This window comes from Narcine bancroftii, chromosome 12 (assembly GCF_036971445.1).
Source record: "Narcine bancroftii isolate sNarBan1 chromosome 12, sNarBan1.hap1, whole genome shotgun sequence".
Taxonomy (NCBI): Eukaryota; Metazoa; Chordata; class Chondrichthyes; order Torpediniformes; family Narcinidae; genus Narcine; species Narcine bancroftii.
Genome location: NC_091480.1, coordinates 55,263,607 through 55,283,828, shown reverse-complemented (window position 1 = coordinate 55,283,828; position 20,222 = coordinate 55,263,607). Strand labels below are relative to the sequence as shown.

General features: G+C 40.7%; 1 protein-coding gene across 1 annotated transcript in view; it reads right to left on the bottom strand.

The window, feature by feature from the left end:
- LOC138747023 (polypeptide N-acetylgalactosaminyltransferase 6-like) overlaps positions 1-19,972 on the bottom strand; it is a 187,742-nt gene extending 167,770 nt beyond the window's left edge. Inside the window, exon 1 of the mRNA XM_069905863.1 lies at positions 19,721-19,972. The gene's annotated coding sequence lies outside the window, so the exon portion shown is untranslated. The remainder of the gene's footprint in view (positions 1-19,720) is intronic.
- Between the last annotated feature and the right edge of the window lie 250 nt (positions 19,973-20,222).

Below are 20,222 nucleotides of genomic sequence, written 5' to 3'. Positions count from 1 at the left end.
AAGTGCCCGTTAAAACTTTTTAAAAGTTTAGAAATAGTTAGAGGTGTTGAATTAGTTTCTAATGGTACAACTGCTGAAAAGAAGTAACAAAAAACGGCAACAGATCATTAAGAAACTGCATTTCCCGAGGTTATCTGAGCCTACCTGTTTACAAGAAGCCAGGACTCAGCGTGGAATGGATCCAGGAAGAGAGGTACAAGATTCGGCAACGGAGCTCCGCTCTTTATCGGCAGGGCTCTTTAAAGATGGCGCCCGGCAGCCCTTGGAACAAAGGGCTGGCCAGGCACGTGCGTGTGAATCAACGCCCGCTGTGAGCGCTGTCAGTGAATCTTTGACAGCTAGAACAGCTGGGATGCTGCCAGGTGAAGACCCGACTCTGAAAAGACGCTTACCGATTGATGTAGCGGTGGCGCTGCGAAATGCACCTCCAGTAATGAAGACTTCAACAGACATCGATGTAATGAAGGCATTTGATATAGTATGGGTTAAGGATAACCCTGGCCATCAGCCTCCAGATGCTGTTGAGGAGGTTGTGGCAGGGGTTTCCACACGCAGTCATACTATAAGAAAAGCAGTTAAACCAAAGGAAATAGAAGACCCTTTGGATATACAGAAACAGCAAGATCCTACTGTGCCTGAATCTATTCCAGTAGATATGCTTATTAAGAATCTTGAATCTAAGTTATCCTCTACAATAAAAGAAATAGGTAAGGCTTTAGTTCAAGTTAACACAAAGCTTAATACTTTGGTGGACATTAATACTCAACAGATGGTTGATTATGGAGCTTTTAAGCTTGAAACGAGTGAAAGACTTGATGGTTGTGACCAAGGCATAGTCGAGGTACGAGACCAAATACAAGATGTAAATAAAACAATTGAAATTTTACAAATTCAGAATAAAAATTTGGCGAAAAAGGTTGATTATTTAGAGAATCAATCTAGACAGAATAATATAAAAATTGTTGGTTTGCCAGAAGATATGGAAGGATCAGATCCAAGAAAATTCTTCACTGAATAGATTCCACAAGTGTTAGGACAAGATAAGTTTCCGGAAGGCTTAATATTGGAACGTGCCCATAGAGCTTTGAGAAGAAAGCCTTTTCCAGGACAAAATCCAAGACCTGTTTTGGTTCGTTGTTTAAATTATTATGATAGAGAGACAATTTTGCGTGTGGCTATAAGAAATGCACAACAAAGAAGATCTCCCTTGATGGTTCAGAACAATCGTGTTTTTTTTAATCCGGATTTGAGTCAAGAAGTTATGTCTCAACGACGAGAATTTAATCCTGTGAAAGAAGTGTTGTGGAAAAAAGGATATAAAGCAACATTTAGATACCCTGCAGTATTGAAGATTTTTCAAGATGGCTATCAACCAAAATTTTTTGATAATCCTAAGGAAGCTATGGACTTTGCTCAATTATTGCCAATTACGCAATTTCAGGAAAGACGTAGTCCACCACGGTCTCCAAGGAGAGTGGAGACGCAAGATGGGAACCGAATTCCAAGAAGAAATGGAAGCAATGGAGTGACAAAGTTGATTAAATTTTTTTTTTGTGAGAAGATTTCAGATAATGATGATAGTTTAATGTGAAACGGGAGTTGGGAGAGAGAGCTGGGTGGGCATCATTTTCCAGAAGTCATCAGCTACGTGTGAGTTATCTCACACCCATAATTTTGTGGGAGTTACCGCATTGAGCGGTTGAGACAGGAGGAGGTGGTTGCAACCTCCTACCTGTTTTTTTTAATTAATTTTTGGATTAAGGAGTGAAGTTTTTTTTTATTACCTTTAAATTTTTTTTCTTTTTTTGTAGTTTTAGGAGGTGGGTAAGGGAAGGGGGTGTTTTTCTTTTTTTTTCCTTTTTTTTCTCTTTTCTTTTTTTTCTCCTTCTCTTTTTCTTTGTGTTATTGGAAATAATGTCTAAACTTAAGTTTGCCTCTCTTAATATTCAGGGTTTAAATAATCCTATTAAGCATAAGAAAGTACTTGCTTACTTAAAAAAATTAAAAGTTGATGTGGCTTTTTTGCAAGAAACTCATTTAACAGATAAGGAACATTTGAAACTTAAACGTGAATGGGTTGGACAAGTTTTCTATTCTTCATTTAATTCAAAGACTAAAGGAGTGGCAATTCTAGTGCATAAGAATTTAACATTTCAGTTACAGAATGAAGAGAAAAATGGAGGAGATTATTAAAACTGAATTGTACAATTCTTAATGAGGCTTGGACTCTGCTTGATGTTTATGCTCCAAATGTTGAAGATACAGCTTTTATTGTAGATGTGTCTTTATTACTTGGACAAACAAATTCCAATGTGATGATTGGGGGAAATTTAAATGTGGTATTGGAGCCTTTATTGGACAAGTATCCAAGAGTAATTAAGAAATCTAAGATGGCAGTAGAAGTGACTAATATGATGAAAGATTTGAATTTAGTTGATATTTGGCGAAGACTTAATCTTACAGAGAAAGATTTGTCTTTTTATTCTTCACGTCATAATTCCTTTTCAAGAATTGATTATTTCTTAATTTCAACACATTTGCAGGATAAGGTGGATTATAAGGCAAGGTTGGTCTCAGATCATTCATTATTATTATTAGAATATCAGAGTTCACAAGATGCTCAGAGAACCCCAAGATGGAGATTTAACATTATGTTATTACAAAAACCTTTTTTGTCATGCAAAGACCATGTCAGTAGTTCCTCTATTTGCGCGAAAACCGCACTGTGATTCTGGGAGAATATTCTCGGCGACACTAGGTATTATTCTATTTAGGAGAATCCTAGCGAAGATTTTGCCTGCAATGGAGAGCAGCGTGATTCCCCTGTAGTTTGAGCAGTCTGATTTCTCGCCTTTGTTTTTGTACAGGGTGATGATGATGGCATCACGAAGGTCCTGAGGCAGTTTTCCTTGGTCCCAACAAAACTTGAAAAACTCATGCAGTTTGTCATGCAGAGTTTTGCCGCCAGCCTTCCAGACCTCTGGGGGGATTCCATCCATACCTGCTGCTTTGCCACTTTTCAGTTGTTCAATTGCCTTATATGTCTCATCCTGGGTGAGGACCTCATCCAGCTCTAGCCTTAGGGGCTGTTGAGGGAGCTGGAGCATGGCGGAATCTTGGACTGAGCGGTTGGCACTGAAAAGAGCAGGAAAGGGCTTTGGCAAATACTAGAGCGCATCGGATGCCCCCCAAAGTTCCTCAATATGGTTATCCAACTGCACGAAAACCAACAAGGTCAGGTCAGATACAGCAATGAGCTCTCTGAACCCTTCTCCATTAACAATGGCGTGAAGCAAGGCTGTGTTCTCGCACCAACCCTCTTTTCAATCTTCTTCAGCATGATGCTGAACCAAGCCATGAAAGACCTCAACAATGAAGACGCTGTTTACATCTGGTACCGCACGGATGGCAGTCTCTTCAATCTGAGGTGCCTGCAAGCTCACACCAAGACACAAGAGAAACTTGTCCGTGAACTACTCTTTGCAGACGATGCTGCTTTAGTTGCCCATTCAGAGCCAGCTCTTCAGTGCTTGACGTCCTGTTTTGCGGAAACTGCCAAAATGTTTGGCCTGGAAGTCAGCCTGAAGAAAACGGAGGTCCTCCATCAGCCAGCTCCCCCACATCTCCGTCGGGCACACAAAACTCAAAACAGTCAACCTGTTTACCTATCTCGGCTGCACCATTTCATCAGATGCAAGGATCGGCAACGAGATAGACAACAGACTCGCCAAGGCAAATAGCGCCTTTGGAAGACTACACAAAAGAGTCTGGAAAAACAACCAACTGAAAATCCTCACAAAGATAAGCGTATACAAAGCCGTTGTCATACCCACACTCCTGTTCGGCTCTGAGTCATGGGTCCTCTACCGGCATCACCTACGGCTCCTAGAACGCTTCCACCAGCGTTGTCTCCGCTCCATCCTCAACATTCATTGGAACGCCTTCATCCCTAACATCGAAGTACTCGAGATGGCAGAGGTCGACAGCATCGAGTCCACGCTGCTGAAGATCCAGCTGCGTTGGGTGGGTCACGTCTCCAGAATGGAGGACCATCGCCTTCCCAAGATCGTGTTATATGGCGAGCTCTCCACTGGCCACCGTGACAGAGGTGCACCAAAGAAGAGGTACAAGGACTGCCTAAAGAAATCTCTTGGTGCCTGCCACATTGACCATCGCCAGTGGGCTGATATCGCCTCAAACCGTGCATCTTGGCGCCTCACAGTTCGGCGGGCAGCAACCTCCTTTGAAGAAGACCGCAGAACCCACCTCACTGACAAAAGACAAAGGAGGAAAAACCCAACCCCAACCAACCAATTTTCCCCTGCAACCGCTTCAACCATGTCTGCCTGTCCCGCATCGGACTTGTCAGCCACAAACGAGCCTGCAGCTGACGTGGACATTTACCCCCTCTATAAATCTTCGTCCGTGAAGCCAAGCCAAAGAAGAAAGATTACAAAAACCAGAATTTATTAGTTATTAAAAAAAAAAATTGAGGATTTTATTAGTAATAATGTTAACTCTGTTTCTAGTTATTTTGTTTTATGGGACGCAATGAAAGCTTTTTTGAGGTCAAATTATTAGCTATGCATCTAAAGTAAAGAAAGAGACAATTAGAGAGATTGAAGATTTAGAGAAAAAGATAACTGTTAGTGAAAAAGAATTAAAAAAAATGCTACTGAAATGCAAAAGAACCAGTTAACTAATTTAAAATTAAAGTATAATGAATTACAAACATATCGATTTGAATGTTTAATGAATCGAACTAAACATAAATTTTATGAATGGGGTGAGAAAACTCAAAGTTTTATCATGGCAGTTAAAAAAAGAACAATTATCTAGGATTATACCAGCAATTAGAAAAAAATCGGGTATTACTTTTAGACAAAAAGAAATTAATGAGGAATTTTGTAATTTTTATAAAAAATTATATACATCTGAGTGTAAAGATGTAAGTGAAGATGCAATAGATTATTTTTTGAAAAATATTAATTTGCCACAGTTGAATCAAGAAGATAGACAAGAGTTGGATAAATCTTTTACAGAGAATGAAATTGAAATGGCTATAAAAGATATGCCAAATGGAAAGGCACCCGGTGAAGACGGGTTCTCTATAGAATTTTATAAAACTTTTTATGTTGATATATCTTCTATTTATAAGAATGTAATACAGCAAATTTATAAAACTTTTCAATTACCTGAATCTTGTTCTAATGCAATAATTATGGTTATACCAAAAAAAGATAAAGATCCTTTACAGGTTTCTTCTTATCGACCAATATCGTTGTTAAATGTAGATTATAAAATTGTAGCTAAAGTTATGGCTAATAGATTGGCTCAATATTTACCTAAAATAATACATAAAGATCAAACAGGATTTATAAAAAACAGATATGCGTCTGATAATATTTTGCGACTAATTACTTTGATAAATAAATTTAAATCTCAAATGAGTTATCCAATAGTGGTCTCATTAGATGCAGAAAAGGCTTTTGATAGAGTGGAATGGAAGTTTTTATTTAAAGGGCTTCAGAAATTTTGTTTTGGTTCTTCGTTTATTGGATTGATAAAGGCTTTATATAATAGTCCGAAGGCTAGAGATTTATGGAGGGGGTAAAAAAGTCCACGTCAGCTGCAGGCTCGTTTGTGGCTGACCAGTCCGATGCGGGACAGGCAGACACGATTGCAGCGGTTGCAAGGGAAAATTGGTTGGTTGGGGTTGGGTGTTGGGTTTTTCCTCCTTTGCCTTTTGTCAGTGAGGTGGGCTCTGCGGTCTTCTTCAAAGGAGGCTGCTGCCCGCCAAACTGTGAGGCGCCAAGATGCACGGTTTGAGGCGTTATCAGCCCACTGGCGGTGGTCAATGTGGCAGGCACCAAGAGATTTCTTTAGGCAGTCCTTGTACCTTTTCTTTGGTGCACCTCTGTCACGGTGGCCAGTGGAGAGCTCGCCATATAATACGATCTTGGGAAGGCGATGGTCCTCCATTCTGGAGACGTGACCCATCCAGCGCAGCTGGATCTTCAGCAGCGTGGACTCGATGCTGTCGACCTCTGCCATCTCGAGTACCTCGACGTTAGGGGTGTGAGCGCTCCAATGGATGTTGAGGATGGAGCGGAGACAACGCTGGTGGAAGCGTTCTAGGAGCCGTAGGTGGTGCCGGTAGAGGACCCATGATTCGGAGCCGAACAGGAGTGTGGGTATGACAACGGCTCTGTATACGCTTATCTTTGTGAGGTTTTTCAGTTGGTTGTTTTTCCAGACTCTTTTGTGTAGTCTTCCAAAGGCGCTATTTGCCTTGGCGAGTCTGTTGTCTATCTCATTGTCGATCCTTGCATCTGATGAAATGGTGCAGCCGAGATAGGTAAACTGGTTGACCGTTTTGAGTTTTGTGTGCCCGATGGAGATGTGGGGGGGCTGGTAGTCATGGTGGTGAAGATCCAGCTGCGCTGGATGGGTCACGTCTCCAGAATGGAGGACCATCGCCTTCCCAAGATCGTATTATATGGCGAGCTCTCCACTGGCCACCGTGACAGAGGTGCACCAAAGAAAAGGTACAAGGACTGCCTAAAGAAATCTCTTGGTGCCTGCCACATTGACCACCGCCAGTGGGCTGATAACGCCTCAAACCGTGCATCTTGGCGCCTCACAGTTTGGCGGGCAGCAGCCTCCTTTGAAGAAGACCGCAGAGCCCACCTCACTGACAAAAGGCAAAGGAGGAAAAACCCAACACCCAACCCCAACCAACCAATTTTCCCTTGCAACCGCTGCAATCGTGTCTGCCTGTCCTGCATCGGACTGGTCAGCCACAAACGAGCCTGCAGCTGACGTGGACTTTTTTACCCCCTCCATAAATCTTCGTCCGTGAAGCCAAGCCAAAGAAGAGAGTTGCTACTAATGGACAGATTTCAGAATCTTTTGATTTAACAAGGTCTACTAGACAAGGATGTCCATTGTCACCTGCTCTATTTGCTATAGTTATTGAACCTTTGGCACAGTTAATACGTCAAAATGAAAATGTTAAGGGTATGAGAGTTTTGAATGAGGAATATAAGATTAATTTATTTGCAGATGATGTTTTATTATACCTGGTAGACCCTGATATTTCTTTACCAGTAATTCAAGAATTTTTAGAAAATTATGGTCAATTATCTGGTTATAAGGTAAATTGGGCTAAAAGTGAAATTTTGTCAATTTGTAAAGATGATTATTCAATTTATAAAAAATTATGAAATTGAAGTGGACAAAACAAATTAAATATTTGGGAATTAATGTCAATACAGAATATCAAGATCTATATTCAATTAATTACCTTCCTTTAATAAAAAAGATTAAACTAGATTTGATTAGGTGGAAGGACCTACCTTTAGGTTTATTGGGGAGGATTAATACTATAAAAATGAATATTTTTCCTCGGATGCAATATTTATTTCAATCAATTCCTTATTTTTTTTTTTAAAGTTTTTTTAAGGATTTATATAAAGCAGTTAGAGAATTTTTATGGAAGGGAAAAATTCCGAGGGTAGCAATGAAAAAGTTGATGTGGGACTTTCAATTTGGAGGTTTGAGATGACCTAATTTTCAATATTATTATGAGGCAGCTCAATTTAAATTTCTTAGTGCATTAATGAATATGGAGGATCCGCCCAGTTGGGCAAAGATAGAACTGGCAGTTATTTTAGAAAAATCTCCACATGAATTTTTGTTTCGATGGAATAAAAATTTGTTACAAACTTATGATGTACCAATATTGAAACATTTATTGAATCAATGGACGAGTAAACTTGATAAAATGGGGCTTAAAAATAAATGGTCTGGGCGATTGCCATTATATAATAATCAACTTGTTCCTTTTACGGTCTCCAATATCACTTTGAAACAATGGGAAAGGAAAGGAATAAAAAACTTATCTGATTGTTTTTTTGAAGGACATTTTTGTTCTTTTGAGGAATTACAAAAGAAATTTGGTATTAGTGGAAATTCTGTATTTGTGTACTATCAGTTAAGATCATTTGTAAAACAGATATGTGGTCGGCAAATGACTTTATTGCCCGAAACTAGTTTTGAGAAATATGTACTTTCAATACCAGAAAAGGGGTATATATCTGATTTGTATTGTATTTTACTGGAGCAGGGCGGAATCTTGGACTGAGCGGTTGGCACTGAAAAGAGATTGGAAGTGTTCTGACCGTCGGTTGAGGATGGAGATGTTGTCGCTGAGGAGGACTTTGCTGTCTGAGCTGCGCAGCGGGCTTTGGACTTGGGGTGAGGGGCCTTTATATGGCGAGCTCTCCACTGGCCACCGTGACAGAGGTGCACCAAAGAAGAGGTACAAGGACTGCCTAAAGAAATCTCTTGGTGCCTGCCACATTGACCACTGCCAGTAGGCTGATATCACCTCAAACCGTGCATCTTGGCGCCTCACAGTTCGGCGGGCAGCAACCTCCTTTGAAGAAGACCGCAGAGCCCACCTCACTGACAAAAGGCAAAGGAGGAAGAACCCAACACCCAACTCCAACCAACCAATTTTCCCCTGCAACCGCTGCAACCGTGTCTGCCTGTCCCGCATCGGACTTGTCAGCCACAAACAAGCCTACAGCTGACGTGGACATTTACCCCCTCCATAAATCTTCGTCCGCGAAGCCAAGCCAAAGAAGATTGTATTTTACAAGAAAATGAAAGTAAGAAAGATTGGGATAAAGATAAGTTGAAATGGGAAAAAGATTTAGGTTCTACAATAGCTGAAGAAGCTTGGATGGAAATTTGTCAAAATAGTATTCGGAAATTGATTAATGCTAGATTAGCGATGATTAATTATAATTTTATACATCAATTATATCTAACACCAGAAAAATTTTAAAAATTTGGTCTTAGTAACTCAGACTGTTGTTTTCGTTGTGACCAGACAGCTAGTACTTTTTTACATACTGTCTGGTCCTGTGACTGATTGCAACAGTTTTGGAAAGGTATTCAATCTATATTTAATAGATTTGTGTTGTATTAGATCCTGATATATTTTTATTAGGGAATATGCAATCATTAATTGATTTAGGATTAAATGATTATCAGATTTCTTTTATCTATTTAGCTTTAGCAGTGGCCAAGGTTCTACTTGGAAAGATAGAAATATACTAACTTTGGATAGGTGGTATTTAGAGATGAAGTCTTGTTTAATTATGGAAAGGATATCTTTTTCAATTCAAGATAAGATGTCTTTTTATAAGTTGAAGTGGACTCCATTTGTTAAGTATATGCAATTAAGTTTGATTTAAGTATGTTCCTGGATGTGATATTTTAGATCTGATAAATCTTTTTTTTAATTATTTTTATTTGTCATATTTTTCTTTTTCTTTGTGTGTGTTTTTTAAATACATAATATTATTAATTTTACTAATTATTCACTCTTTATTTTGGGGGAGGGGAAGGGTGGGTTTTTATAATATATAGATTTTTTAGTTCTTGTATATGTAGGGGGGGGTAGGTTGAATTAAGTTAGGTTATTAATGTTGTATTGTAATTATATTATTTTATTTTATATCTTTTCTTTAAATGTAATTTTTCTTTTTATTCCTGTGATAAAATCTTGAAATAAAGTTTAAAAAAAAAAGAAAATGACTGTCATTTTCGACAATATTCTACTGTTTTTAATTAATATACTTGTTTTCTCATGGATTTATTTGCGTTAAGATGGCTCATTTATTCTGAAGTGGCTCGATCTATTTTATAGTAGTTTCACTTGTTTTCTGATGGCTTCACATTTCAATGTGAATTCATCTATTTGCAGGTCAATTTAAAACTGGGTTTGCTTGTTGCGAGGAAGCTTCACACTATTTTCATTGTATTCAGTTATTTTCAGGAAGATTCAATTTGAAGGCACTATTTAAGCTGCTATCTCTTTGGAGATTCTTGTGTGGAGTCCACTATTTTAAGTAGGACTTGCTTTTAGGGAATTCAGTAAATTCTTATTTTCTTTTCAAGTGGACCATTATTTTGTTTTAAGGTGGACTTATTTTTTAAGATGGATCCAGTTTTCAGGTGGATGGAATGGTGTTAAGGTGGACGTCGTTTTAAATTGGATATTAATTTTGAATGCTTTCAATCAAAATAAAGTTGCTGGTTTTAAAGTGGATTTATCTGCTGTTAGCTCGACACACTTTAGACCAGTGGCTTTCAAACTGCCCCCCTAAACTCACATCCCACTTTAAGTATTCCCTATACCATAAGTGCTGTGTGATTAGTAAGGGATTATATAAGGTGGGATGTGGGTGAAAAGAAAAAGGTTGAAAACCACTGTTTGAATCGTCCCTCATTGACTCGTGATGTGCACGGTTTCAGAACTCCAAAGGAAATGGGCCAATGACCATTTTCCTCAAGCAGAATATTTGAGTAACAATTGGGTCGAAAGCAGTGATTCTCAGCCTTCCCTTCCCACTCACATCCCACCTTATAAAGCGATGACGTCGTTTGGAAAGTGTGGGGTTTTCAAAAGCTGCAGGTGACTGTTTAAGTAAAGGACTTTTACTGAACTCGACTCAACTATGTCTGATCATTTTCTCATTCTTCATTTCACACTGTGAAGCAGCTGCTACAATACCCTTATTTTTTTGGATACATCTTTAGGTGGGAATGTTTCATTTTATTATGGATTTCTTTTACCAAGAGATTTCATTTATTTTCTCCACTTCCAACTTCTCACCCTCCTTTGCCCAGAGAGAGGAATCAATCAGAACATTCTCACTAAATGAAATCAAATGGTCGGGTATGACTTTGTGTTCTTCGAATGATCTCACCTAGCATGTCAGTCGCCAAGATATGGACACAGATCCGATACTTTCCTTGTCACATTATAGAGACAGCAGAAAAGTAAAGCACCCAAAAACCATAAACTTGTTTGCTGTAAATGCATGAGAGTTAGGTTGTTGTTCACGGCCTTGAGTTATCAACTAACGATGATTCTTTTCAACTCTTTCCTCTTTCCACCCAGAGATAAATAAATGGAAGAGGCATTTGGACTACTGTCCCAGGAATTCAGAAGGTTGAAAATTGTGTGTGAGAGGTAGGCAGAGCTCATTGAAGAGCTCACGGAGAAGAGGGAAATAATTGCTGGTGAGTAAAGACCACTCTATCATTTTAAGACTGAGATGATGTAAAAGGGGTTCATTTTCATTTAGAACAAGAGACATTCACAGTAGAGAGAGAGTGAGAGAGAGAGAGAGAGAGAGTGTGTGTGTGTGTGTGTGTGTGTGTGTGTGTGTGTGTGTGTGTGTGTGTGTGTGTGTGTGTGTGTGTGTGTGTGTGTGTGCGCGCTTGTGTGCGCACATGGGTTTTTCCCCAGGGGCTCCAGTTTCCTCCCACCCTTCTAAACATACCAGGGGTGTAGGTTAATGGGGTGTAATTGGACAGCATGGGCTCATAGGCTGAAAGGCCTGTTACCGTGCTGTATGTCTAAATAAGTAAATAGATAAACGATGAGGACACTTGGAGAAAGTGGTTGGAAGTAGGACACCAATTGGAGGGTTTGTGTTTTCTGGGTTAAAATGCAGGAATTGACAAGAGATCAACTCAATGGGTATGCTGCCAAACAGAATATCTTATTTTACCGGAGAAAATTGGATTTTACTGAGGAATATTGAAATAGGGAGAGGTCACTCAGTTGTCAAAAGTGACAGAGAAAAACTCTTACATTAAGTGATTGGAATCAGAAATGCATTACCAAGGATAATGGGGAGGGGTGCTGGTTCAATCATGTCTTATAACCATATAACAGGCCAGTTTGGCCCTACTTGTCCATGCCGGAACAAATCCCCACCCTCCTAGTCCCACTGACCAGCACCTGGTCCATACCCCTCCAATCCTCTCCCCTCCATGTAATTCTCCAGTCTTTCCTTAAATGTAAATAACGTCCTTGCTTCAACCACCTCTGCCGGAAGCTTATTCCACATCCCAACCACCCTTTGCGTGAAGGAATTTCCCTTCATGTTCCCCTTATAATTTTCCCCCTGCAATCTCAAACCATGGCCTCTGGTTTGAATATCCCCCACTCTTAATTGAAAAAGCCTATCCACGTTGACTCTCTCTGTCCCTTTTAAAATCTTGAACACCTCCATCAAAACCCCCCCTCAATCTTCTACGCTCCAGAGAAAAAAGCCCCAGGCTGCTCAACCTTTCTCTGTAACTCAAACCCTGACATCCTGTCAACATTCTCGTGAACCTTCTCTGCACTCTCTCTATTTTGTTTATATCCTTCCTATAATTTGGTGACCAAAACTGCACACAGTATTCCAAACTTAGCCTCACCAATGCCTTGTACAATTTCATCATAACTTCCCAACTCTTGAATTCAATACTCCGATTTATGAAGGCCAATATTCCAAATGCCTTCTTCACCACACCATCTACCTGAGTATCAGCTTTGAGGGTACTATTTACCATAACTCCCAAATCCCTCTGTTGCTCTTCACTCCTCAGTTGTCTACCATTCAATGTATATGACCTATTTAGATTTGCCTTTCCAAAATGCAACATTTCACACTTATCCGTATTAAATTCCATCAGCCATTTCTCAGCCCACTCCTCTAGCTTCCAAGAGCAAATACGTTATCAGTGGGTTTAGTTGGAGTACATTTGCAGAGAGTTGGCAGAGACTCAAGGGCCAAATGGTCTCTTTCTATGCTGTTAACTTTTCTGTGATTCTGTAAACTTCAGAATTCTTAAATACCAGTGAGTTGAAATGACTTCAATCGTTACATGCAGTGTCAGATATTTAGATGATTTCATGCTAAGGTTGCGCTGTGGGTGGAGTCACATGGATGAATATTTGCTCTGCCGTGTTAGCTTTGGCTCAATGGGAGCAGTCTTGCCTCTGACTCAGACGATGACAAGTGCTTAGCCCACTCCATGACTCCAAGCACACATTTAAGATGACATCTGGGTGAGTACTCTAGCACTGTTGCACATCCCATTGCACAAGTGAAATGTTACCTAGGCCCAGATCCTGTTGGCCCATTCCCATCTAGCCCATGGAATTGTCACCCACTCTCCCCCAATCTTTGTGCTTCCCTGGTTCAAGTACAGAGGGCCAATCCTGCTGGTCGAACTCCATGAAAAGCCTGGCCCAGCTCTGCTGCCTGTGAAATCGCTTTCAAATTTTAAATGTAGACATACAGTACGGTAACAAGCCCTTTCAGCCTTGAGCCCGTGCCGCCCAATTACATCCAATCGACCTACAACCCCCAGTATTAATGGTGGGAGGAAACCGGAGCCCCCCTGGGGAAAACCCACGCAGACACAGGGAGAATGTACAAACTCCTTACAGACAGCATGGAATTCGAACCCGGGTCCCTGTCACTGGTGCTGTAAAGGCGTTGCACTAACCGTGCCAGCCCTATTTTAATCATCACTGGCATTCAAAGAGATTAAAATGATTAAAAGTTTGATCAAAAAAGTTTTTTAAAAGTTATTTAAACAACTTTCAAATGTACTGGGAAAATCTCTACAACTGGATCTTCCTCAGCTCTCATCATTTTCTTAGTCACAGACCTCGCTACAGCACATGCAGGATACATCTCACAATCCTCTCTAACCTCATCCTTACTAGGCCAATTTGTTAATCTCAAAACTGACCCAACTTTATCCTCTGCCAAATTAATCCCTAATAAAAACGAGACTCCTTGCATGGGTAACTTGAAATTACTCCAACTACAACAGGTCCTTTTACTAATTCTGAATTTAGTACAATATTGTGAAGTGATATTGACTCTACCTCACCTCCAACACCCTTAATAAAAGTTGTCTCCCCTGTGTCAGTCCTTTGATTCAGAGTTCAAACACTTTCTAACAACAGTGACTGAGCAGCCCCAGTATCTCTAAGAAGTTTAACTGGAACCTGTGATTCTCCCTGCTTTACTGAAACCAAGCCCTCTGACACAAAAGGTTTGAAAACATCCATGACCTCCTTACCAGGTTTGGAACATCTGCTCTCCTTAAATTCCACTGTTTGAATACATGCTTCTGGTAAAACCTTTTCTTGTTTCTTTTTCAACACTAGACAATTTGCAATCACATGACCAGGTTTCTTCCAAAAATGACATACAAATGCAGAAGTTTTGTCCTTTCCCACCTTACCTTTATCTTTTCTCTTAACATTTTCTCCAGGCTTAATTTCAGGCCTACTATCCTGCTCAACATTAACCATATGAACAGGTTTATTAATCTGTTCCACATTGACTCTCTGAAAATGTCTACTATTCTGGAATGTATTTTTGTGAATTTGAGCAAATTCATCCGCTAATCTAGCCGCCTGTTGCCACTTCCCCACATCTCTCTCATTCAGGTATAATTTCATTTCCTTTGGGACACACCATTTAATTTCCTCTATTAATATCAATTCTCTCAATCTGTAAAAATCATTGTTTATTCCTTTTGAGGTTCGCCAATGGTCAAAACATACAGAATTCTTCAGAGCAAAATCCATATAAAATTGTTTCCATGTTTAAACCAAACTTCTAAATTTTTGTCTATAAGCTTCCAGAACCAACTCATAAGCTGTCAATCTTTGGCTTGGCTTCGTGGATGAAGATTTATGGAGGGGGTAAAAGTCCACGTCAGCTGCAGGCTCGATTGTGGCTGACAAGTCCGATGCGGGAAAGGCAGACACGGTTGCAGCGGTTGCAGGGGAAAATTGGTTGGTTGGGGTTGGGTGTTGGGTTTTTCCTCCTTTGTCTTTTGTCAGTGAGGTGGGCTCTGCAGTCTTCTTCAAAGGAGGTTGCTGCCCGCCGAACTGTGAGGCGCCAAGATGCACGGTTTGAGGCGATATCAGCCCACTGGCGGTGGTCAATGTGGCAGGCACCAAGAGATTTCTTTAGGCAGTCCTTGTACCTCTTCTTTGGTGCACCTCTGTCACGGTGGCCAGTGGAGAGCTCGCCATATAACACGATCTTGGGAAGGCGATGGTCCTCCATTCTGGAGATGTGACCCACCCAGCGCAGCTGGATCTTCAGCAGCGTGGACTCGATGCTGTCGGCCTCTGCCATCTCGAGTACTTCAATGTTAGGGATGAAGTCACTCCAATGAATGTTGAGGATGGAGCGGAGACAACGCTGGTGGAAGCGTTCTAGGAGCCGTAGGTGATGCCGGTAGAGGACCCATGATTCAGAGCCGAACAGGAGTGTGGGTATGACAACGGCTCTGTATACGCTAATCTTTATGAGGTTTTTCAGTTGGTTGTTTTTCCAGACTCTTTCGTGTAGTCTTCCAAAGGCGCTATTTGCCTTGGAGAGTCTGTTGTCTATCTCGTTGTCGATCCTTGCATCTGATGAAATGGTGCAGCCGAGATAGGTAAACTGGTTGACCGTTTTGAGTTTTGTGTGCCTGATGGAGATGTGGGGTTGCTGGTAGTCATGGTGGGGAGCTGGCTGATGGAGGACCTCAGTTTTCTTCAGGCTGACTTCCAGGCCAAAGATTTTGGCAGTTTCCGCAAAACAGGACGTCAAGCGCTGAAGAGCTGGCTCTGAATGGGCAACTAAAGCGGCATCGTCTGCAAAGAGTAGTTCACGGACAAGTTTCTCTTGTGTCTTGGTGTGAGCTTGCAGGCGCCTCAGATTGAAGAGACTGCCATCCGTGCGGTACCGGATGTAAACAGCGTCTTCATTGTTGAGGTCTTTCATGGCTTGGTTCAGCATCATGCTGAAGAAGATTGAAAAGAGGGTTGGTGCGAGAACACAGCCTTGCTTCATGCCATTGTTAATGGAGAAGGGTTCAGAGAGCTCATTGCTGTATCTGACCCGACCTTGTTGGTTTTCGTGCAGTTGGATAATCATGTTGAGGAACTTTGGGGGGCATCCGATGCGCTCTAGTATTTGCCAAAGCCCTTTCCTGCTCACAGTGTCGAAGGCTTTGGTGAGGTCAACAAAGGTGATGTAGAGTCCTTTGTTTTTTTCTCTGCACTTTTCTTGGAGCTGCTTGTTTAACAGTGTCATAATTTGCCACCTGCTCTACAGTCAAGCTGCAGTATGAAATTTGTGCTTTTCCTTTTAATACACTTTGGAGCATTAGAGGCCATTTTTCTTTTGGCCATCTTGAGCTCTCAGCGACCTTTTCAAAAAGCTGAAAATATGTATCTATATCTCCCTCATCAAAAGGAGGAACTAGATTTACCTCTCTTCTAGCCAAAAGCCTCTCCCCAGCAGTTACAGCCTCATCCTCTTACTTCTCTCCATCTCCATTTATAACTTCTCTAATTGAAACTGTCTGTCCCTTTCATATTTCCTCCATCTTTCAGCTTCCGCCAACTCAAATTTCCTCTGATTTTCAGCTTCCTCTGCATCTCTTTCTTCTTATTCCACCCTCAATTTCTCCAATTCCAATTGCAATTCAAACGATCTCTTCTCTGGAAAAATTTCTAAGTTTTTCTCAACAAATTTTCCCTCACGTATATATTTCAGTCTAATCCTCTCTATTTGTATTTTCCTCATCCAATGCTTGACTTCAGTCAGCTTTAATGCCTTAGAAATAACCATCAGTTCCTCTTTTCTCTTGCTCTGCAGGTGATGGTTGTGACAAAAATGTATCAACATCCATTGCTGCTGTTTTTCCACAAACAAGCTTTAAATTAGCTTGAAAAAAACTCAAATAACTAATAAATCACAAAAACTCCAATTTTCAAATCCTGAACGGACGAACCCCCATAAAATGTTATGAGTCCAGAGGACCCCAAAACGCAGCAGCAATAGATAGGCATCACGACAAAGGGTTACTTAAACAAATGTTGCTTTTAATTATCTTTGAACATGAAAATAGAATCAAACTTGAACTTGTCTCTATTGACTCACTTAACCTTCTTAATCCTCTTCTAATTCTAAGTGCAGGTGTGTGTAATATGTGTGTAAGTTCAGCAAAGTTCTTTGGTTCAATCTCCAATCTCACTGGTTGGAGGCAATTCCTTTACTGTGCACAGAAGTTAACATTAATAAAGTTCATCAGACTTTGGTGCTTAACAGGTAAATGGTTACCACTCAGAAGGGTTCTTGTTGGTTTTCAGAGAAAGAGTTTTTCTTGCATCAGGTCACCACAGAGTTCCTTTCTGTTTCTCCTATTCCAAGGGAAACACCGGACAGCCAGTCCTCTCCGTTGACCAGGCTGTGATAGTACAGATTCGATCACCAATGTGTATATGTGCAGATTGTAGTGTAGGATGACTGTGATTGGCTGAGAGCGTAGCCACACCTACTGGCAGGTCTTAAAGGATTGCTCCTAGCCAGACCAGGTCATTCTGGACTGGTCGACCTACTCCAGTCTTTTAGTTAATAAAAACCTTAGTTTGCATCAACAAATCTTTGGTTCTTTCGACGCGCTCTACACAGACTATCTTCCAAAGCTTGCCAGCTTGTCCCTCTGGAATTGATGTCTGTGTCTCTCCCCTCTCTCTCTCTCTGAGACCAAAGCCTCTTTTCTCCTGCTCTCTGCCTGCAAAGATCACATGACTTTCCAGACAGTAGGTTCTGTTTTCCAGACAAAGCTGCTACTGCCTGTTGTTACATTTATTGCCTTTTCAAACAGCCCATCATGAGTCTCTGAACAATCTTGCAAAAGCTCCTGTAAAAATTCTGTGTTTTAACGTGTTTGTGGTGACCTGCTCTAACAAACCTTTCCCAATTTATCTTCCAAACACCTCTATATACTCAGTCACAATCTTCAATGTGTGCCCGACATTCAGTAATCCAATTCAGAGTGGTGCATCGTGTTCACATATCCAAAGATAAGCTGGCTTTTATCTTTTCTAATATTAACCCTACTTTGTGTTAGATGCAAATCTGATATTGCTACATTGACACATGTTTTGGTCTTGTCCTTCCTTAGAAATCTGTTGGAAATTTAAAAAAATCTTTTCAACTCTATTTCAGGTACAGCTATGTCCCAATCCAGTAACTGCTCTTTTTGGGGTTATTGAACCAGACAAAGGGAGTTTTCCTGTACCTGCGCAACAGGTTGTGGCCTTCTCTACTGTTGTTGGCGAGAAGAGCCATCCTATTCAAATGGAAAGACTTGAGATCTCCAACAGTGTGTCAATGGTTCTCTCATATTACGTCCTGTTTAAGTTTAGAAAAAATTAGATATTGTATTTGATTCATCAGTGAAATTTGAAGATATATGGCAATCTTTTACGTCTTATTTTCATTTGAGGTAAATGTTTCTAATGTGATGGGATGTACTCACTCTTCCAGATGAGATCAAGTCTTACCTTTGTTTTTTGACTCACGGTATGAATCAAAAAACTACAAAATACATGCAACTCTCAGGATAAGCTGCTCAGATGTTTTTTTTTTGTGTTTTTTTTTAAATAGAGTAATGGTCTTTAAAAAAACAAACAAATAAATTTTTTAAATATATATATAATATTTTTGATATCCTTTCTGTCTTCATCCAGTGCAGTGGAGGGGGGCCGAGTTTATACTGTTTGAAGTTTTATCTCGATGTATATACATGTGTGATATTATGTTTTCAATTTCATTCCCTTTTCTTCATTTTTATGTATAAATTATAAAAACCAATCAAAAAAGATGGAAAAAGAAAGATTACATGTAGGTGGGTGCCTTGTACAATGAAACATCAGATGCCACCCAAAAGAGAGAGGGAGGTGAGGGGGGGGGTGGGGGTGGAGAGAGAGAGAGAGAGAGAGAGAGAGAGAGAGAGAGACGGAGAGAGACGCGTGACATAGAGGGAACCGTGTCAAGTTTATGTTGGCTCACAAAACCATCCTACTCCCCCACAAACTTTTCCATCAACACGATGTACTGGGGCCATTTATGGCAGGCAGTTAACCTCCCAATGTACACGTTTTTGGGACATGGGAGGAAACTGGAGCACCCAGGGGAAACCCACAGAGTCACTGGGAGAGTGTGCAAACTCCAAGCAGATAGCGCCTGAGGTCAGGACTGAACCCAGGTCACTGGAGCTGTGAGGCAGCAGTTCTAAGCAACTTGAGCAAATTGGTTAATTTATTCAGTGAATAATTGAATGAAGCAAAGTGTCAGAGGTAGCTCAGCATGCTGACAAGAATGAGGAGTCAAATAGTTAATCACTTGCTCTCGCTCAGTTCTTTAAAAGTTGTTCCAACATATATCCTATTTCACATTTTTAAATTAAAAAAAACTTTAAATTTTAAATGTAGACATACAGCACGATAACAGGGCCTTTCAGCCCACGAGCCCATGCCGCCTAATTTACACCCATTAACCTACACCCCCGGTACGTTTTGAAAACGGAGCCCCCGGGGAAACCCCACGCAGACACAGGGAGAACGTACAAACTCCTTACAGACAGTGCGGGATTAGAACCCCAGTCTGGTCCTGATTGCTGGAGCTGTAAAGGCATTGTGTGAACTGCTACGCCAATCGTGCCGCCCTGTTGGTAGTATTTAAAGATACAAAAATGATGTTAATCAAAGCCTTCAATTTTTGACTGCTTTCTTTCAGATATGCCCTTCACTGTGCCAATACAGTGCACTGATGTTGGGAAGCCGGAGCAATCTGAAGGACCCTTCCTCAGACCTCACCAGAAGAAAGCCCTCCAGAGAGCTGCTTGCAATCCACTTGCTGATACTCAAGAGGTTATGGGGGACATAAACCAAGAGAAAGAGCTTGAGTACAGTCCCAAACTTGACATCAAATTTCCTCCCTCCAACAACAATTATAACCATTTGATTAATGAAACAGAAAAACTGTCTCACCTGAAAACTGCTGATTTATCAGAACCACCTCCAATTGTGGAAAGTTCACGAGGCTCTGCTATTCGCGTGTATGACTACAGAAGCACCTTTACCTTTGATGCCTCAGAACAGCCGATTGCAAATATTCCTGATCCCTTCCTGGGTGGACGAGTGGAGCTCTCAGGATCAGACTATCCCTTTGAGGAGGAGTCCTCCAAAACTTTCAATGATTCAGAAAATGTTCTTGTTCCCGAGAGCTTGGACTCAGCTGTGATTTATCATTCCAGAGAGTGTGCGTCTGTTATTTCAGATCTTATCAATTCCCCAGAGATGAGTAGGCCACCACAGGTAGGCAACTGTTATGTTTTGAGATGGCATCATGTTGTTCTATAAACAAGCACCTCGTTATAGGATTTAGTACTTTCCTAACAATATGAAGGTCAAAAATCAACCAAACTACAAGTCCTCTGACCGAAGAGTCAGGTTTCAGAATCTGAAGTACAGAGGCTTGATACTTGTCTGA